The sequence below is a fragment of the Pseudonaja textilis genome, chromosome 1, assembly GCF_049901715.1.
Source record: "Pseudonaja textilis isolate UNSWEBS1 chromosome 1, rPseTex1.2, whole genome shotgun sequence".
NCBI classification, from domain to species: domain Eukaryota; kingdom Metazoa; phylum Chordata; class Lepidosauria; order Squamata; family Elapidae; genus Pseudonaja; species Pseudonaja textilis.
The window spans coordinates 66,096,317-66,115,962 of record NC_141990.1 but is presented as its reverse complement, the minus strand read 5'-3'; positions in this window follow the sequence as shown (position 1 = coordinate 66,115,962).

The following is a 19,646-nucleotide window of genomic DNA, read 5'->3' as shown; positions in this document are numbered from 1 at the left end:
AATTTGGTGACCCAACTGAAACGGTTGTGGCAAGAAGGAAATGCCATCTAATGAATGCTAGAAGCATATTTGTTTATTTATGCATTTATTTATTTGTATGCCCATCTCAATTGTGAGCCCCACTTTGTCAGGGCCCATCAATTCCCCTCTGTAAATGGAAGCTCCGTTTCCCTCCCACTTGGTTAGAGGTGGATCCAGCTTTCATGATTGCCTGGTGATTTGGCAGCCAGTTTATTTCTATTTCTGTAAATTACCATCCAGACAATGATGACAAGAATTAACCCCCTGCCCACTCATTTGTAATCCAGGGTCATTTATCTAGTTCTTCTAACTAATTTTGGGAGGAGATATGAAATAACAGCCCTATAGGAGGCCTCCTGAATTATTTACTGTATGTAAACAAAGGGCCGCATTACATTGGGAGAAACATACAAAAATAAAAATTTGAGATTTTTTTTTTCCATCCCATTTTTTTAGAGGAGTCTTTGTAAGGAAAAACAGCATTTTATAGATTAGGATATTAATCCATTATTAAATTAATAGTAGCCATTCATACTTAGCAAAAGTAAGTAACAGCTGCACATTAGGAAAATATACAATACATTCAACAATGTGGTGTTCACTTATGGAAATAAAATCTTAACATTATTACCAATGCAGCTTTTAAAATTGTGTCTATTTCTACATAGATACTGTGGGAAAATTAAAATGTTGACTTTCCTTCTCCCCTATTTTCAAAAAAAAAAAATAGAAATATTTTTCTGTGTGCAATGTAATCACCCATTGTAGAATATTTTTGCATGAGGTTTCTTATATAATCTGCTTTTAAGACCCCCATTATATTATATACTATATTATAGAAATATTTTAATATCCTTAGTCAACCATTAAAGTGCACTGCACCAAGTCTTAGAGGAATGAGTATAAATGTTAATTATTCTTAAATATTACTCTGGACTATTCATTTATCAAAACTGTCTGGATCTAAAAAACATAAAGTACTACTCTACCAAAGCAGCATCTTTGAGAAGGTATACTTTATTTCCAAGAGATGTTTGAGTTGAGAGCCACACTAATTCCAGCACATATTACATGTCTGATTCCACATTTCATCCACCCTGCCATAATTTAACATTCCTGGTTGCCTTTGACTATCAAATATTTCTTTGTCAAATATTTCATTGGCACTCGAAATTAAATTGTATGTTACTTTTATTTTATATCTGCTTTCTGTCTTTATGCAAATTGCTGTCTTACTATGAGATCACTGGCAGGTCTAAGATCAAAAATATTTTGTAGTAATTCTCATCTTAACTATGTGTATAACCAAGATCAAAAATATTTTGTAGTAATTCTCATCTTAACTATGTGTATAACCACAGACCTGGTTATGTGGCCATTAAATATGGGATTCACAGGAGCTATATGTAGCTGACATTGCATGAATCAAAGCCATCCAATTCCATAAGAATCCTGTTAATTTATTGAAATCTACATAAGAAATTTGGACTATCTTCATATGTTTAATATCCTAAACAGTATTGAGTTGGGAGAGTATTGATGTCTTTTTAGCTGCTTGCTGGCTTTTCTCATCTCCCTTCCTTCTTTCCTTTCTTTCATTTATCCTTCCACCCTTCTTCTCTTTTCTATTGATCACCACAAAGAGTTTCCTCACAGCCTTTCTCTTGGCCAGAAAAATCTCTGGCTGCTGTTGGACATCTGGCAGATACACAATCAAGCACCTGTGTGCCAGATATGTACAGCTGTATGGGTGACACATGATCCATCTGCAATCCATATCAAATGCTGCTGCCAGTTGCTTTATTCTGGGTGGATTGGAAGGGTGTGTGTGCATGTGTGTGGAAAGCCATAACAGAATTGTAAAAATCACATTTCCCTTCTAATTGATTTCTTCCTCTCTTTTCATCTCATCGTGCTTCTTTGTTCACATTTTGTTGATAATGTGGCAATTGTGGTACTGATAGATGTGCTAGTTCTATAAAAGCCTGTTCTACATTATGCCAAGCAGTGTATGTCTGCTCAGAATTAGTAATGAATATCTTACAAAACTATTGCACTATGGCAGGGCAGCTGAGTTACGTTAGCCATACTCAGTTGGAAGTTTTGATTCAAGCTAGGGAAAATATCGTAGCTACTTTGGGTAGCTACTGCAGGCAAATCTGCCCTCTTGACACAGGTTATTGCAGCAAGCTGTTCTCTCCTGCATACAATTATCCAATTGCAGGAAAGATGATGAAATCAGGCTGACTAGTTTATTATTACAATATTAGCAATGTTAGCATCTAAGTCAGTTAAGTGAATTGAAAACTAAAAAAAACTTATCAAGATAACAAATAGCGCTTGTCAAGTAGTATTTAGTTCATACTTTTCCTGGATTTCATTTAGGATGTTATTACAATATTGCCTGCTGTTACTTTTTTCCCTGAAATTTCAAAGATTAATAATCAACTTTCTTCTCCATTCCTAACTAGCATATCCACTGTTCCTATTTTTACTCTTCCATTGGTCCTTAACTTCTCTATTTGGTCTTCTAAAATTGTATATTTATTTATACATATTTTTCCTGAACTCTAGAAAGTCTAGAGCATCAATTTGGCATCAGTTATCTTTCTACTTGAAGCTTTGTTGAGTATTGTCATGCAGAGTATAATTTACACCTACAATTGAGAAATCAATATTAGGATATTTTAATTCCAAAGATTTGTAGTTTCTAATATAAAAGTGAAAATTAATCTCACCATGATTGTACCAAAAACATTGCAACAGTACTGGTAACATGAAGGAAGTCAGTCACCTGAGGAATAAATATAAAAAGAGGCAACCTATTGCTCTGCTCTTGTATCAAAAATCTATATTTTATTTTATTATTTTTAACTTTTATTTCATTTTTATTGATATGAACATTTAAATCATGTTCTTTTGTTGCTTATGCAGATAAGCATAAACCCATCAACATGAAAGGCATTCCAGCCAGAGCATGAGATGGAGAAGTGAATATTATTTAAAAAGATAGATACAGCCAATAAAAAAGAAAAGCTATCTTTTAGTTCAACCCTCTTGCTTGCTCTCGTAGCTTCTTCTCAATCAAAGTTGCTTAACAAACAAACAGAAATCCGAACTTCACACAAGTGTTTCAACTCCCGACTGTGCCCTGGGTTTTGTGCCTTTTCCTGAAGTTTGACCTTCCCGAAGCAACTTGCAATTGAATGTTCTTTCTGGCACAAGAAAACTACTTCCTGCTCCTCCCTTGCTGGCTGACTGATGGGGCCTGGTTGGTCTTCCTGTTGCCATTACTGTTTTCCTGTGAATCAAGGCATGTAATGTCTCAGTGATCTTGGCCACTTCAGCAGAGATGAGTGCAATGCTTCTCTTCAAACCTCAGTTCCAGGCTATTAGTTCTAAATCCATTTATATTACAGCTGGCCAACTTATAAGGGTCCCATGATTTCATTAGTCTCTTGATCCCTTTTCAGATCCCTTATGCAATCAACTAAAAGTGTACTTACTGATGCACACTGCTGCTTTGCACCACAGTGCTTTCCCCAATATCTCGGCTGCACAAATCTAATCTAAATGATTGCTAGAGGAGTACAAAGAGACACAGGAAAACATCCAAGACTTTGGTTCCATCTAGTGGTCATCTGGATTTTTGTAGCCCATATCTGGTAGCTCTACCCATGGAGTCAACCCAGCAGCTCTGGAAAAAGAAGGGGTGAAATGGACAATGTTTTGCTTGTTTTATCCTCTCTTTCATAAGAAGACAAGACAGTCTGCAAAGTCTTTGGGTTGCTTTCTCCTTCTCCTTCTCCTTCTCCTTTTTTTTTCCTAATGAGACTATCACATTTTATATTTGTTTTGCCAGCATTTGTTTCTCTACCTCCAAAGGTTTTATTATTTCTTTATTATCTTCTCAACCTATTGGAACTGTAAGACTCAGATTTCTCATAGGATGGCACATTTTATCTCATCTCATCTAAATTTAAGAAAAGTTATCATAAAACTTCCTTGATTCTCTTTTTAATTTCCTGGACATATATTTGTATTGTGTATTTTGTAAAATGTAGGAGACAACTTATTGTGGGTGCTAACTGATCAGTTTTATGCTTCTGTCCTATGGATATAAAAGAAATATATAAATTCCTGTGGGATTAGAATTTTAAACAAACTTTAAGCTTTTTAAAAATAGCTATTTAAAATATTCCTCTTTTTTTATTTTTGAGAAAAACCCTCTGAGAATGCAATATGGCTGTGTTGAATTTTCTTGATACTCCCATTCTTAGAATTTGATATTCAATTCAGTCAGTGGTGGGATTCAAAAAATTTTACTACCAATTCTGTGGGCGTGGCTTGATGGGCATAGCAGGGGAAGGATACTGTAAAATCTCCACTCAGAGGTGGTATTTATCGGTTCTCTGAATTACTCAAAATTTCTGCTACCGGTTCTCCAGAACTGGTCAGAACTTGCTGAATACCACCTCTGAATTCAGTATTTCATGTTTCTGTCTTTCATATGTCCTAAAGTTATGCTTATTCTGGAGCAGAGGTGTTCAAACGTTCAAAGCAATGAGATGAGTTGGAAATATGTTTCCTTCTGTTAAATGAATAATTACAATTTGGTGTCTCCATTTGGAAGATCTCTGGGTATGGTACCCAATTATTTATAAGGCTATATGCAGACTTGGAGTTGCAGGGTGTGCTTGCCTGAACTTGATAATAATTTGTCATTGGACTATTGTGGATCTTTCTGGATTACTTTGCATCTTCAGATCATTGCCTGAGTTGGGCAAATGCAATATAAAATTCAAAGTAAAGGTAAATTCAGTTTCTGCTGACTTCATGGACTTCATAGTAATTTTCATAGCAAACAGTCTGGAAATGGTTTGCCATTGCTTTCCTCTGAGATTGTTTTCCTGTCTAATTTACAGGGCTGGGCTCCCATTCAAGTACTAACCTGTTCCAACACTACTTAATTTTTTCAAAATCCATTGCTACAACATAGCTATCAATTGCTACATTTTAATTTGGAATCGCTATCCATTGTGAATCTAAGAATTCAATTGTTTCATCTGGAACATATTGGAGCCTAAGTATTCTGTGACACATGAGCAATGCAAAACTGGTTACAACTCTACCCCCTTTTCATGATATGCTCATTCTAGTTCACCTTTGCTTACTAAACTGGGTTGAACTTCTGAGCAACACCCAGAGCCACATATCCAGGGGTGGGATTCAAATTTTTAACAACCAGTTCTGTGGGTGTGGCTTAGGTGGTGAGAGTGGCTTGGTGGTCATGTGACTGGGTGGACATGGCTTGGTGGTCATGTTATTGGCTGGGTGTGGCCAACTCAATATCACTCACATCGAAGCACACATCTCCTCGCCTGGCTTCTCATGACTGTGGGGATGCTGCAACAGGCGTAAGTGTGAAAAAGGGTCACAAGTCACTTTTTTCAGTGCCATTGTAACTTTGAATGGTCACTCCACACAAGCAAAGTACCAGCAAAGGAGGGGAAAAAAACTCCAGAGACGTTCCTGAGACAGAAAGTCTAGTCCTGCCAAGAAAGTAATAAGGGTGAACAGAAAGGCAATTTCTGTAAGCAACACCAGAATGTTTCTTTCCTGCCTTCCTTATAGGATTAGACCAGTAATTTCTTTTAACAACCGGTTCTCCGAACTGCTTAAAATGTTAACAACTGGTTCTAGAGAATAGGTGTGAACTGGTAGAATCCCACCCTGCACATATCTATATTCCTGGGCAACATTGGTAAGTGCCTCTCCATCCTGCTTTCTTGAAGTGGAAACACCAACCCTGAAATACCTAGGAGTGTTTGTGACAGCTGCCTCACAAGTATATGAGCAAAGGTCTTGTTCAGTCCCTAATGTTTTGACTGATGCCTGCTGTGCCGATAGAACAGCTCTCAAGTTGGTTCTTCTGCAGATCAGATACAGAATTTTGAATCATACAATCAGTTGGCCAGGAGCATACAGTAAATACTCTCAGTCTCGGACAGCTTGGCCTAAATATTCAGTGGTCCTAGTGGTGTCTTTCCACATTTTTCAGCAGGTGATGAAAAACTGACACGAAACCGCTGGTTTCTATATTGTCAGCAGATTTGCATGTTTAAAAGGTGATCTCAGCATTCCCTTAGGAAGAGATGTCATGCGCAAGTTCATTTTCAGACACATATACTTTTGGCATAGGGGACATTCTAGCTTTCCCATCACCTTCTATAATGTGTAGGGTATCATTCTACAAATATCAGGTTTTCACGCAGGAAAGGAATCTCATTGTTGCAAAGATAAAATAAACAATGATGCAAATTATATTTTGGATAATTACATATAAAAAAAACAACTTGTTTAAACTAAATTATCCTCCAGAAGTATTGAAACAGAATCCCCATAATGTTCAGCCAACGGGGCCTTAGGAAATGATAAAACATGGAGTCCAATTTACCTGGAGGACAGAAGGCTAGATAAATTTTTGAGGATAGATAGGTTCACATTTAAATTTAGGGAGAGATCAAGAACTGTGGACTCCTTTATTTAGGTAACAGCCCAAAGCATTATTATTTAATACTGGAAGGAAAAATCTATACCTGATTTGCAGTAGTGGATTACTGTATGCATTGTGTGTCAACACTGTATTTATGAGATAATTTTATCCCCCTCCTTTATTATCATTATTGATCACTTTCCTTCCCAGATAAATAATATACTCCACTATGTCATCACTGAGAAAACTCATAGATTTCCTTTTATGTTGTTTGATAAAAAGAAAAACATTGTGGAACACTGAATTGGAAGAACAGATTAATCGTGTAATTATTTTCTTTGATTTATATTGTCAAGATGTACTGTATAACTGCATTCCTATAAATTCCTAAATTTGTAAAATGTACTGATCCAATTTAGAGGCAATTTTATCTCCCTTTTATTCTTACTGTATGCCATTAAAAAAGAAGCAACCACATTCATTTACATTTTTTTATATTTGCCAAGCTCTACAGATTTATCTTAAGCTCCTTGATTGTGGCCCTCTGCATGATGAAGTAACACTTTGACAGTTGATATGATCGGCTGTCAGATCAGAACTGAACACACTGTGCTGCCTTTTGGGCCAATGAGAACGGAATGAAATGCTTCTGTCTGCCTACGTTCAAATGCCAACATGGCTTAGATCTGGAAGCTCACCAGAAAAAACATGGAACAAAAGTTCTCTATGACAGTAGTACTCCATGCTCCAAAGTATGTTTTGATGTTTATTGGCAAACAGAGCCAAACCCAACAATAACCACACTGTTTTCAGTCTTCTGAACCGACTTCATTTCTTCACATTTGTGCCAGCCAGAATTGAGCTTGACAAATTAAACAGAGAGCTGGGTTTGCTTCATTGAACTTGTTTTGTTTTGTTTTTTTTTAAACAAAGAAACAAAAAGCTTCAGCAGTCACTCTGGTTCAAAAACAGTTGACTAAGCCATCAATTGCTTCTGGAGAATCATTGCATTGATTATCTCTGAAGTTGTTGCACCATCTGGTGGTGAAACAACAGTGCATTTCTTTTCTTTTCTTTTTTTCCAGTAAGATGTTCACCAACCACGCTTGTGACTGTCCAGCCTAGGTAGAAGGTAGCTTAGAACTACTGACAGAAGTCTTAGAAAAGTGTGTTAGTTAAATAAGCATTTTTCATAGCCAAATATTTAATATTCAACAGCAAAAATTGTTGTTGCTGTTATTTTAAAGAATAGATATTTGAGGGGTCCTTGGTGCTTTTTAAGCTTGCTTGTTTTATTTTTTATTTATTTGTTTGTCAAACATGTACAAGATAAGTATAGGTATGCACATAAACATGAACAAAAGAAGTAAATACAGATAAATGGGGACAGTAAGACAGGGACAATAGGCACACTGATGTACTTATGCACGCCCCCTTTAAGGACCTCTTAAGAATGGGGTGAGGTCCATGGTAGACAGTTTGAGGTTGAAGCCGTGAGGGTTTGAGGCTGTAACAATGGAGTTGGGTAGAGCGTTCCAGGCGTTGACCACTCTGTTGCTGAAGTTGTATTTTCTGCAATCGGGTTTGAAGCGATTTACCTTGAGTTGGTATTGATTGTTTGCCCATGTTTTATTGTGGTTGAAGCTGAAGAAGTCACTTACAGGCAAGACGTTGTAGCGGACAATTTTGTGTACTATGCTTAGTTCGGACCACAGGCAGCATAGTTCCAGATTGTCCAAGCCCAAAATTTCAAGCCTGGAGGCCTAGGGAATTCTATTGTGAGTAGAGGAGTGGAGTGCTTTTCTTGAAAAATACCTCTGAACTTGCTCAATTGTGTTAATGTCTGATATACAGTGTGGGTTCCAGATGGACGAGCTGTATTCAAGAATTGGTCTGGCAAAGGTTTTGTATGCCCTAGTTAACAATTCAAAGTTAATGGAGAAGAAGCTTCACAAAATAAGGTTAACAACTCTTAATGCCTTTTTGGCAATGCTGTTACAGTGAGTTTTGGGGCTTAGATCATTTGAAATAAGTACTCCTAGGTCCTTGACTGAGTAAGGATCATCTATGAGATTGCTTCCACCTACCTAACATCATCAGTCCTAGTTTGGGTAATGAAACATCTGCAAGAAAACAAGCAAACTCAGAGAGCACATCAACCCTGAGCTACAAATATTCTCTTTTATTATGTTGGATATTTCTTTCTTTCTCAGTTATTCTTTGCCTACCAAAATTACAAATAAATGCTTGCTTTTCAACATGTTTTTACATAGGATTACTTGCCACCATTTTACTCTTGCATCAGTCACTATTATGCTGCTGCATCTGGTTATTGGACTGTGATGTTCATTATGATTCTCATCAAAATAAACTCTATAATCCACAAGTCAGTGTATCCTTAATACTGGTTCTTGTTGATTTCGAGGGATTTTCTCAAAGGGGTAAAATAGTCAGAAGAAATATGGTATAAGCTCTCCTCTCAGAAGAATGATTGTCCCTACAAAACTGTGTGATGTGAAGTATTCCACACAAGATTCCACAAAATCAGAGTTTCAGTTGGATAATGGGGAGTCTTCATCCATGGGTGATAGATTAGCCAATTTGGGGGGCGGGGGGGAGACTTTTGCTTATGCACTCCATTTTAACATGTGCATTTAATGAAAAATGGATAGTGGTGCAGTGCCCTAGAGGTGGAGCTTTCACTTCACTATCAGGAGGCTGTGAGTTCTGGGTAGAGGCAGATATTTCTATCTCTGGACACAATGAGACTATATCTGCTGAACAAACTCCTCATTGGTGACAGGAAAGGCATCTGGCCAGTAAACACTCAGCTCCATTCAGTTGCCCAGATTCCACCCCGCAGGGGATTATGGGGTCATTAAAAACAGATGATGATTTAATGAAAAATGAATGAATCTGCCAGGTAGTTACTATTTCCAAACTGTCATTCAAAGGTTATATTTCTCCAAATATTATGCAGATACTTTCTCCAAAGGCAGTTTTGCAATCAGTATCCATGCATAGAATGTTAATGTTACTAATACACACAAATTGTCCCTGATATATGTTTGTATAGAGCGCTCTCTCTCTCTCTCTCTCTCTCTCTCTTTCTCTCTCTCTCCATCACATTTTCACATGTGAAATGGTCATCAAGTTGAAGTACTCAAGAATGAAATATAGCAAATTCCTATAATATGTCAGTTTACAACTTTTCAATTTAGTCACATCTGGAGTGTCCTTGGCAGTGCTTCATGTATCTGGTACTTATATGGACATGTACCAAAAACAGCTGTTCTATGCACACTATCATTCAGAAGCTGTTCCCAGGGATGACATGACCCTGTTTATCCTTCAGAAGGATCTTGCCAGCAGATTACTAAGATTTTTAAGTGGGAAATATCCACCTATTGTTTCTCCAAAAGAGAAGAAGTAAAGAGGCCAAAGAACAGTCTTGCCTCCTTTTGCCTGTTAAGTGACCACTCCAGATTCTCCTTGTATGGCACTAATTATGACCATGGTGAAGGATTAGCACATAAAAAGCCACATTATAATTGCAGCTACTAGTATTTTCTTTATTGCTGTTCTACCTCATTGATAATATCCATCACTGACAGTTAATACCAATGTATTAAATGTAGGCAAAGTGCTTGCTATTTTTCTTACTTTGCTAAGACAAATAGTAAAGTCTTGGTAGCCAAAATCTAGAGATTCAAAACAGTGTCTTCAGAATAAGATGGGGTCTACAGACCTTCAGAGCATGCCATCAAATTATAATGGTTCATTAATATAAGAGAAATGTTATTAAATAATACTCACATCATCTACCTTTAATTTGAATAGCATTTAAATGTAAATGAAATGAATTTTATTTTGTCATGATCCGTTGAGTACTTTCATTACATGATTGCCTAACTGCATTGTCTTAGTATGCAACATCTATAGAACAAAGCTGAGGACCCAGTTTACCCTACTTTATAAGTAATGAAGCAGGCAATAAAACATACAAATGCTTCTGTCTACAAATCTTTTGATGAATTATTCAACTTGACCAAAAGAGGTCTCTCTTTCTCCACCCTTGGACAAGCATACTTGAATTCTTTTTTTAAAAGCACATTGAAATTAGTTTCAAGAACTTTATAGAGCAACATTTTGGTATGGAAGACTTTACTAAATTTCTACTCCTAATCAGTTTCTTCTACCCAATTTTTAACATTCCTTCTTTAATTTTGGGCTCCACATCACAGATATTTCCATTTAGAAGATTCTTCTGGTATTTGTAAAGTTTGTGCTACTAGAATGGAAAATCACTTTCTGTCACCTCTTTTGGCCACTGTCTCTCAGAATTCAACCTTTCCAGTCTGATCATTCAAAATGTTCATTTAAACAAGAGTAATCTTTTATAGCAGATACATACAATCAAAGGTAATATTTGTTAAATGGAAAAATTGGACCCTTTCATACAGGCATTCATCACGTGAGAGTCATCATCCTGTTACTATCTTAGTGAAAGTTTAGTTTGAATTAAATATAGTACAAATTTGCATACAGAATGCTCTCTCTCTCTTTCTCTCTCTCTCTCTGTGTATGTGTGTGTGTGTGTGTGTGCGTGTAGTATCTTCCTGCATACAAACATCACTACTAATGCTTACTTACTGGGTTCTAATATATGCTGAAATGGTTTGTCACATCAGTTTGACAGCAAGTTATCTTATGTATAAGTGAAAGCAACTGTGAAGAACAAATTCATAATGTCTTTTCTTTAACATGTTGACTTTTGGCATTGCTATCATAGGTATCTTCACTATACCATAGTGAAGATATCTACCTATGCCTTTAGTACAAAAATTGAAAGGATGAAGTATGCTTTTTATTAAAATTTGCAAAATTCCATCAATGCCCATGGGACAACTGTCCCACTGCTCTTTATTGGGGCATTGCACTTTTACAACTCTAAAATTTGTTATGCCAGCACAGAAATACTCAGAAGAATAAAACAACCCCAGGCAAACAGTTGGACTCTGGCTGGGCGGTTCTTTTGGAAGTGTCTAGTGTATGTCTTAGCTAGGATGAGTTTGAGCTGGTTGATCTTGAGGAAATGGAACAGACAAGAGCCTTGTAGCTGTGAGCTCTGCCACTTGTGCTCTGAACCCATGCCCTTACTAATTAGTTAAGGCCTCCCAGGAGGTAACGTTGCTGAATCCAAGCAGTGATTAATATCTCTTTGAGAGAGGGTGGGGATAGTACTACTTGCCTTGAAGGAGGTAGTGGTGTGCTTCCCTCTTGAGAGACTATTTTTGAACCTAGCTATGTTAGATAACTTTTGTTCAATATTCAACCTTTCCTTTGGGGGAAGGGTGTTGGAGAGTGGTTGGCATGCAGTTTTGGAAGGCCCTGGATAACATGGATTATCTGGATCTTTTCAGTCTGATTTCAGGCTGGGATATAGCTGTGAAACAGCATTAGTCACACATTGATTACCGATGGGGATGGGGTGATATAACTATCTTGGTTCTCCTAGATCTCTCAGCAGCTTTTGGTACCATCAATCAGGGTATCCTTTGGACTAGCTCCTGGATTCATAAGTCCTATTTGATGAGCAGGAGACAGCTATATATAGGAGAGTCTTTGCAGAGATCCATCTTGTACACCAATTTACTCTTTCCTGGACTGAAAGGTCTTTCTCAAGATCACTCATACCTTAAGTCATTGATTGGATTACATGGGATTGCCCTTGAAGACCACTCATAACTTACAACTAGTCCAAAATGCAGCAGTGCACCCAGTATTGAGTACCCATAGCTTCACTCACAGTGCACCTCTATTGTGCAGGCTGCACTGGTTCCCAATTTTCTTCAGTTACAATTCAACATGCTAGTTACCACCTTTAAAGCCCTATATGGTATGGGACCTGTTTATTTGCAGGACTGTCTCTCCTAAGAATAACAGAATAACAGAGTTGGAAGGGACCTTGGAGGTCTTCTAGTCCAATACCCTGCTCGGGTATAGCAAAACCTATACCATTTCAGACAAATGGTTGCCCAATCTTTTCTTTAAAACTGCCAGTGTTGGAACATTCACAGCTTCTGGGGGCAAGTGGTTCCCCTGTTTAATTGTTTTGTCAGGAAATTTCTCCTTAGTTCTAGGTTGCTCCTCTCTTTGATTAGTTTTCACCCAGAACTTCTGCTCATTAATTTCCATCGAGAACATCTGCCCATCCCTCTAAATCAGATAGGATGGGCATGCACCAAATCCCCTCCCTGAAATCTAGCCATCTACTAGGATATTTGAAGTGTGCCTTTCCTATGGCTGTTCCTACCTTGTAGAACACCCTCCCACTGGCAATTCAATAGGCCCCCACCCTTCTAGCTTTTTGGAAGGCCATTAAGATCTGACTTTTATTGCGGCACTGGGATAGAATTGTATAGGTAGTTAGTACGGAAGAGGCAACTGAGCCTGCAGTGAGCAACTCAAGAGGACAATTAAGACACAGCCTTTTTGTTTTACAATTTTACCTTTTTTACTGTTTTATGGTTATTTTATTTCATGGTTTAATTGTTGTTCTTAGCCACCCAGACTTGCCTAAAATGGGTGGCCATATAAATCAGGAAATTTTTAAGTTGTGATAGGAGACAGAGAGAAAATATCTTTTGGAAAAATCTCAGGTGATAAAGTTTTCCCTGTAAAAATTGCAATTGGAATAAGATAAACTCCTTAAGACGTGGTGTCGATTATCAGCCTTCTTCTTCAGAGCCAAAACATTCTGTCAGTATCACAGATCTGTTCGATTAAACTGAAACTGTAGGGGCCCTCAGAACTTCTTATCAGCAGTACCTGATAATTCCTAGATGTATTTCTAAAACACATCGCATCACAATTCCACCCGCATCACAATGCAATGTGCAGATTGCTTTTATGGATATAGACAAAGTTACTCTTTCTTTCCAGTCAAGATAAGCAGTTGACATGGGAATTTTCCATTAGGTTCACGTTGCTTCAAGCAACCCATAATAGAGTTAGATAGCTATATAATTAGCTATATAAAGCTAAAACAGAGCAGGTAAGTACTTATTTATACCCAGTCTGGTTTAGAATTCAGAAATAATTCTTTAGAAAACTGTGTATTGGTCTGGCTAGAAATATCCTTAGCTAAGTTGTAGGAACGTAGTACTTAACTACTAAAAAAAAACAATAGATATCTGTCTGAGAGCCTTGTCCAAGCTGATGCCCCCAATAATTCCATATCCTTTGCTTTCATCTTTAGTGTTAAAGGACATGTATCCAATTCTTTCTATGGACAATTCTGTCTTCCATATCCCAGAATTTGACCTTGATGTTGGAAGGTGATACAATGTTTAAGTCTTTGTAGGTCTGACAAAAATATATATATAAACTCTTTTAAGGACAATGTGAGAAATCCTCTCTTACAAATTAAACTGGAAAAGATGTTTCATTTGTCAGCATCTTTCCTTAAGCATTTTTATTGGCAATAGTATTACCAGCTGTATAATAGAAGTGAATCAGCACAGAGAGGATTATTTTAGGACAATGAGCCTGTCCTCAGCAAGCTGACATGAGTAGTTTTGTTTCCAACATCCTTTGAACAAGCTTCTCTCTCCCCACGCTTTGCTTAATTCTATCAAGGACTAAACCTCTGGGGCAAACATGTGGAAAGAGTTCTTCTCCTCCCTCACTGACTTTCAATACTGAAACTAAACATGCACAAGTTCACTCTTGATAGTCCCATTTGAATAGTAGGAACTGCAATGAAAGGAGGAGGAAAAAACATAACTCAAGATTTGGGGGCATTGCAGTTACAAAGATGGAAATCAATATCACTATGCTGTCTTTTATATATCTATCCAGAACTATCCCCCTTATAGCTAAGAGTTTTCTCTCAAGCAATGCATCATAGCATTCAAACTGGCAACGGTTCAGCAAAATAATATCTTATTATTGCAGTAGGAGTGGCAATATGCAATAGGAGATGTCTCTCTAAATCAATACTCAGTAACACCCCGTTTTCATGATATAACCAGTGAAAGATTTTATAGTCAGAGCAATATTATGAATTTGTATTAGAAAATGAAATAAAATGGGCAAGTGAAGTTATGGCCAGATTTAAATAAATAGAGATTACAATTATAATTTGCCACCATCCAGCTGCATAAACTTCTAAACTTTCTCTTATTTAATGATTGTGTCACCTGAATATACAAACTGCTTCTACTGGAATTTTTGTTCATCACAGTTGGAGGATGGAATGCAGAATTAATAATCTGTGTATAAAAACTGCAGTACTAAACTGTCAAATGTTATCTTTGGATTTAAGTAAACCACAATCCCTTGATTTCAAACTATAAAATGTCCCTAGAGTACATAGCTGGCATCTTCAATATACTTTCTAACACATTTTTGCCCCTATACTTAGGAATCTCTAGCATTTTAACTAAGGCATGAATAAATGTGGTATTGTAACTGTAGTATATACAGAACAGATGCAAAGCCTTAACTACATCAAAAAGACTCTGGTATAAGTTATTGAAATTTGATTTCCCAAGGGAACAGTGGGACCTCTGAAATTTAAAGTTAAATACTCCCTCAAATCAAGTTCAGTTTCTAGTGACTACAAGGACAGGTCCATGACATTTTCATTTGTTGAGATTTGAAGTTGGCATTTGATTGACCATTCTGATACATAGTCAAGGTCTTTTTGAAGGGTAGTAGTATTGTCTGTGGTGTTGAATAGCTTTACATCATCAGTGAAGAGAACGCAGTTGCTCTTAATATGATCACAGAGGTCATTTATGTAGAGTATGAAGAGAGTTGGTCCTAAAACACTGCCTTGGGGGACACCACTGTTGACAGGTACAGAATTTGATAGGATGCTCCCAATTTTGACCATTTGTTATCTGTTTGACAGGAATGCTTCTATCCAGTTATGTAGGGTTCCAGAGATACCATAAGATTTTAGTTTTAGTAGTAGTTTGTCGTGTACGACTGAATCAAAGGCTTTATAGAAGTCTATGTAGATTCAGCCACCCTATAGAGTACATTTTTTCCTTTGCAGTCCATTTATTCGGATTGTTGTACAATCTTTCCCCAAACTCATCTCTGGTTTCTCCATTATCACCATTCACTGAAATATAACAATAAGATATCACCAACTAATGGATTCAAATATATTCACAATTATCACAATGATAACAAATCCTACTTTGTGCTATCCATATTGACTCTTATTTACAATACAGTACACATTCACTTTCTTTCATATATTCTTCAACTCCTCTACAGAAAATCAAACAACTTACATTCAGTTGTATGACATTCTTCCTCTTTTTTATTTTCTCAAACACTGTTAATTTATGCTACTTACCATTACTTCTCTAATATTTCAAGTCACAGACTACCACATAGCATATTCATCATCACTAGATTTTCCCATTATTAATTCCCTCTACCGATTAGGTTTTTTGTCAACTAGACTGTGGTTTTTAGATTTTATGCTGTTCCATTCCAAAATGGCTTTGAGAAGTAAGCAAGAAAGTGAAACATTAAAACATTAGTATAACCTTCTGAATAGCTTTGAAGAGCAACCCCATATGGATTGAGTTCTAACAGTTGAAGCCTGAAGTAATAAGGTCACAGGTGATTGTGCACAACAACCCCTAATCCAGGAAGGGACCCAATTGACCCAAAGGGTCTGTACAAAGGTTTTCCTGGTCATGGCCACCATTTTGTTTTCAGCAGGACCTCCAATTCTGGGAGAAATCCCAGATTCAAAGCTAGCTCCCATGTAGGAGTACAACCCCATCTACAGCCATCATCTTTAGATCCAAAACAGCTTTGAATCTATAGCCATTTTGACTTTTTAAAGGCTCAGTCAGCCCTTCAAGCAGAGATGGTATTCAGAGGTTTTGACCAGTTCTGGAGAAGAGGGAGCAGAAATTTTGAATAGTTTGGAGAACCAGCAAATACCACCCCTGACTGGCCCTGCCCCCATCTTATCTCTGCCTCCCGAGTCCCAGATGATCAGCTGGGTCTTCTTTTGTTGCCCCGCACAGGAGAACAGAACTGGAAAGCAGGTTAGTGGGGTGGAGAGGGAATGGGGATATTGCAGTATTCTTCCCCTGCCATGCCCACCAAGCCACACCCACCAAGCCACACCCATGGAACTGGTAGTAAAAAAAATTGAATCCCATCAATGCCTTCAAGGTAATAAATAAACAGAAATCACTAAGAAATTAGAAGTATTCTTCAATGTGGTTAGCATATTATAGTACAATCTTGAATACCTGTAAAAAAAGTCTTTCGATATGTCAACTTACAATGAACACAGAGTTGTTGGATTTTCTTTTTCTTGGTTTCTATTTTCCCAGGATTCAGATATCCTTTTTGTTATAATAGCTCAGCATGCCTCTCCTCTTCCTTTGAGTCAGATCCATATTTATTCACAGGTTCAGCTTCTGTTCCTCCCCATCCAGACCTTAACTATGTCCAGGCTCTGGGTCAGGACTGCCACTCTGTCATTTTCAGTCTTGCAACCTTGATGTCAGCCTTGCAAGGTAGTCAGGACAAGAAACACACCCACATGAACGAATTCTACTTTATTCTAAAGTGAGGTTTACATAATTTTCTAGGGTTGAAAGTATTTCTCCTCTCTTTTTAGTCTTTGGAGAACTAAGAAGGATCCCTTCTGAAATGATTCCCATGCCTTTTCCCCCCACCTGCAGAGTGAGCCTCTTATCAGATGGTTGCCCAGGCTGTAGATCTGTTGTAATGATGAGGCAGTCGAGTTGTTTGATCATGATCAACTGAATCATGATAATCTTTATTGGAGTCTAGTCTTGCATTTATACACATTTTTAATTATCCTCCATCAACTTTGGTTACTGCTTAACTTTCATTACTGTTTAGCATAGTAATTAACACAATTATTTATCTCTAGTTAAAGTCTAACATATGTTTACTTCCTCTCTCTAATCCTCCTTTAGATTAGTGACTTTGTTTGCATGAGTTGTATTTGCTTGGAAACATTCTTTATCTGAGGTTTGCCATCCAAGATTGGAACATTCCTGCAATTACAACTCTACATAGATCTTTGTCCTGTCTCCCACATTTATTTCCAAATACCATTATAGAAGCTTTCTTGACAATTTTAGAATGGGTTAAATCAGTGGTTCCCAAACTTTTTCAGTCCACCACTCCCTTGGTGCTACAAACTCATCCTTGGTGCCCCCCACGTGGCCTAATTTGAGGGTGTGGCTTGCTGGTCATGTGACTGGGTGAGCATGGCTTGCTGGTCATGTGACTGGGTGGGCATGGCTTGCTGGTCACATAACTGTCTGGTCACTGCTGTGTTCGAGGTGCCAGCTCCACAGGCTCACCCCATTGAGCCCCTTGCACTGCTCTGGTGCAACAGTCAATTGGGTGAGCCTGCAGAGCTGGCGCCTCGAACACAGTGAAGGCGGCATGTTGGGAAACTAGAGCAAAGCCACTCTGGCTTTGCTCTACTTTCCCAATGTGCTGCTGCTGACACCACTGCTGGCCCTGGGCTTCCTCGACCCTGCCCTGTAATGGCTCCAGGAAGGAGGGAATAGCACCACCCTCTATGACGTGAGTCCCCTGAGAGGGGGGCAGCTTGGAAGGCTGATCCCTGGCAGGAGAGGCAGCCTGTGAACTTGCTGTCAGGCGGCAATTAAAAAGAGAAGCGGGCTTGGATGAGCGGGATCCTGGATATTGGGCATGTGGTCAAAGCCCCCCTTCCTCTGCCTCCCCCTAGGTGATCCATGGATGCCATTGACTGTTGCACCAGGACGGTGCGAGGGGCTCAATGAGGTGAGCCTGCGGAGCTGGTGCCTCGAACACAGTGACGGTGGCATGTTGGGAAAGCCACTCTGGCTTTGCTCTACTTTCCCAATGTGCCACCACTGCCGCATTCAAGGCACCAGCTCCCAAGCGGTACAACAGTCAATGGGGTGAGCCTGTAGGGCCAGTGCCTCTTAGTGCCCCCTGCCTCTTAGCACCCCCTAAGGCATCCCACCGCCCCCCAGGGGGCAGTACCACCCACTTTGAGAACTACTGGGTTAAATGGACACCACCTTCTACCCTCATAAAACTACTGACATAAATCTTAAAATTTGATGTACTGCAGAAATCTGGGTGCAGTTTCATAAACACCAGCTTTAAGTTCAAATACCCCTATTTGGCTATGAAATTTAATTTGTACTGAAAGACATTTATATGCATGAGCAGAATATGAATGTACAATACATAAAATATGAAAGTGGACTATGAAGATTAATCAATAAATCTACAGTTTACAGGAAAAAGGTAGGAGCTAAGTTCAGAAATGTTGATATTTTGTGTGATGCAGAACTGAAAGCTTGTTAATGAAAGTTACAAAGACATAGTGCTAGCTGTCAAGTATATGAAACATGAATATGAAAGTGTTGATAAAAGTAGCAGGTCTCAATAGTTGTGTGTGTTGGATCAGAGATGTCAGTTTTAAATACTAACCTGCTAGATGTTCTAAGACTGACTAACAAGGCTTGAAATATTTCGTAGACAATAGTTGCATTCCATTCAATAATATCACGTAAACTTTATTATGATCATTCAACTGTTAAGACGACAAACTATATAACTTAATAAATTAATTATAACTAGCACTCAGTATTTTCAAGTGCTTTTGGGGAAGTAATTTCCAGCAATATTTTTACTGTAAAGTGTCCAGAGAAGTATGGTAATTGAATGGTATATTAATACAATAAGTGTGTTAAAGCAAAGATCAAGTTGATTTTTACTGAAAGACAAAAAAGGGAGTGACTTTATTTACTTAGGGCAGAACCATAGAATTTCCTACTGCTCAGTCTCTAACTCAATAGGCTATTAGATTTATAAGTTGCCAGTGGGGCTCTTGTCATGGAATAACCAAAGCATAACTTAACCATGATGTTGACAGATAATTTATAATGTTTTCCAAATGCTTGTTTGCTGTGAAGTTTCTACTGATCAAATAAAAAGCACATGAATAAGGAGTAAGGATTTTTGCTGCTTGCGTCACTGAAATTTATAACAGTGCTAACTCCAATGAGACTAAGAATTATAACATGTACAGATAGGCAAA